Raw genomic sequence first — 1820 nt, forward strand, 5'->3', positions numbered from 1 at the left:
CTACAGCCTTGCTGCTAGGTCTCACCTCTGCTAAGTTGAGTGAGCTGTGTGCCCTGTCAGTTGCTGCATGCTGCTTCGAAGTGACCACAGTGAAGCCGGATTGAGACAAAACCCAGGCAGTCCAGGTGTTAATGGTCAGGCCAAGCCCCTATCAGTCCAGTGACCTTCATAAGGGTGGCCCACCATTCGGTCACTAAGGTGATGAACGCATGCATCACCCAAACATTACTCATGCATGTCATACATTTTTGTCACACTGCTGCAGCACCTCTTTTCATCCTATGTGTTGAAGTTTTAGCTACTGAGTGAGGCATCTCATTTTTATTAGATTGTTTGGGGTTGCACAGTACCTAGGTAAGGACTACTAGGTTCGATCAGAAGCGTCAGAAGAGTAGGGAGTCCAAACAAGCAAGGTAAAGTGATCCAAAACAAAGCCACTTCAGCTGGCAACCATGGCTTCGGTTCAGCCATACATGATCCAGAAACGCAGGCAGAACAACCCGAACCAGCTTCGCAACCTAGACATTTCAAAGTGTCAAGTTATTCATTTGACACAAATTTGCCTTTCATACATAACATTTTAATTGTGCACTGGTTTCTAACGTTCGGAAGGGTGGTGAGGGGAGCCAGTGGGCGGACATCTTGTCTCTGTGTGTGCTGCAGCTTAGTGTGTTTTTCCACCAGTATTTGAGGGCGTGCCACACTATTGACAATAATGACACATGTTACACAGTGAGGCAGATAGGTTACAGAAGTAACCTGGACTACAATGAAGCTCATTTCAGACAGTTCAGGAGCAGTGTTTTCTGTGGGAGATCTTATGTTATGGTATGGACAGAGGACCCAAATGCAGCGCTCAAGATAGACAGGTTTTATTGGGGAAAAAAGGGGTTGAGGGAGAGGTGGATGCCGAGGAAACACAGGCTCGGGGAGACTGAGACCAGAGAGCCGGGGGACACTGGGGCCGAGGAAGAGGCAGAGGAGAACTGGGGGGACGCCGTGGGGGGAGTCCAAAGGGAGAGGGCAGGTGAGCGAGCCCAGCCGACTTGGCTGGGGATGAAGGTGAGTGAACCTGGGTAGAGACAGACAGACAAACAGGATTAGTGACTGAGGAAAAACCAAGGACAGGGAAACAGATCATGCAGGTTAAATAAGGGCTCGAAGGATCAAGACGCACCGGGTTAGGGGCAACGACGATCAAGCAGAGGTAGTGTGGAGAACTGGGGTTGAAGTACTGGCAGAGGTGGAGTTGATTGCTGGCAGGTGTGGCAGGCAGAGGAGGAGGTTGACGAGATGCAGGTGCGGGTCGTTGGCTGAGCTCAGGAGCGGAGGGGGAGAGAGAGAGAGAGAGAGAGAGAGAGCACACAGGGGAGGAGACACAGGGAGGCAGGCAGAGAACAGGGAAAACAGAATCACAGACAAAAAAAGGAGAAACCAGGACACTCACCGTCAAGCTGGGCTGCCACCACAACATCTTAACTTCCTTCGGGGTGGACTTTGTTTTTGTTTTTTACTTTGCAAAATTCAAAATTGACGTATCCGAACCAGAGATATTGTCTTCTTTATTCCATGTATTCTTCTTCCTTGTGAGAATCTGATGCCTACATTATCCACCGGTTCGGGAGGAGATTCAGGTGCTATGTTAGCTGCGGCTAATGTGGACTGGAACCTGTAGTCTGCAGTAGAGATGAGCGGGCTACACGTCTGTTAAGGTCACTTCTTTCTAACTCATCATTTTCAACCACGGAAAAAGACCAAGGAGTACGTTCACATCTGACATTAAAGACCATCTTAAACAAGGACACAATCTCCATCTCCTA

General features: G+C 49.1%; 1 long non-coding RNA gene across 1 annotated transcript; it reads right to left on the reverse strand.

Annotated features, from left to right (window-relative positions):
• Positions 1-856: 856 nt before the first annotated feature.
• On the reverse strand, positions 857-1320 carry LOC123967112. Its single transcript, XR_006824193.1, has 2 exons — positions 1178-1320; positions 857-1072 (listed from the first exon to the last, which is right to left on the reverse strand). It is a non-coding gene; the product is annotated as an uncharacterized LOC123967112 (long non-coding RNA).
• Between the last annotated feature and the right edge of the window lie 500 nt (positions 1321-1820).

The sequence above is a fragment of the Micropterus dolomieu genome, unplaced genomic scaffold (genome assembly GCF_021292245.1).
Source record: "Micropterus dolomieu isolate WLL.071019.BEF.003 ecotype Adirondacks unplaced genomic scaffold, ASM2129224v1 scaffold_37, whole genome shotgun sequence".
NCBI classification, from domain to species: domain Eukaryota; kingdom Metazoa; phylum Chordata; class Actinopteri; order Centrarchiformes; family Centrarchidae; genus Micropterus; species Micropterus dolomieu.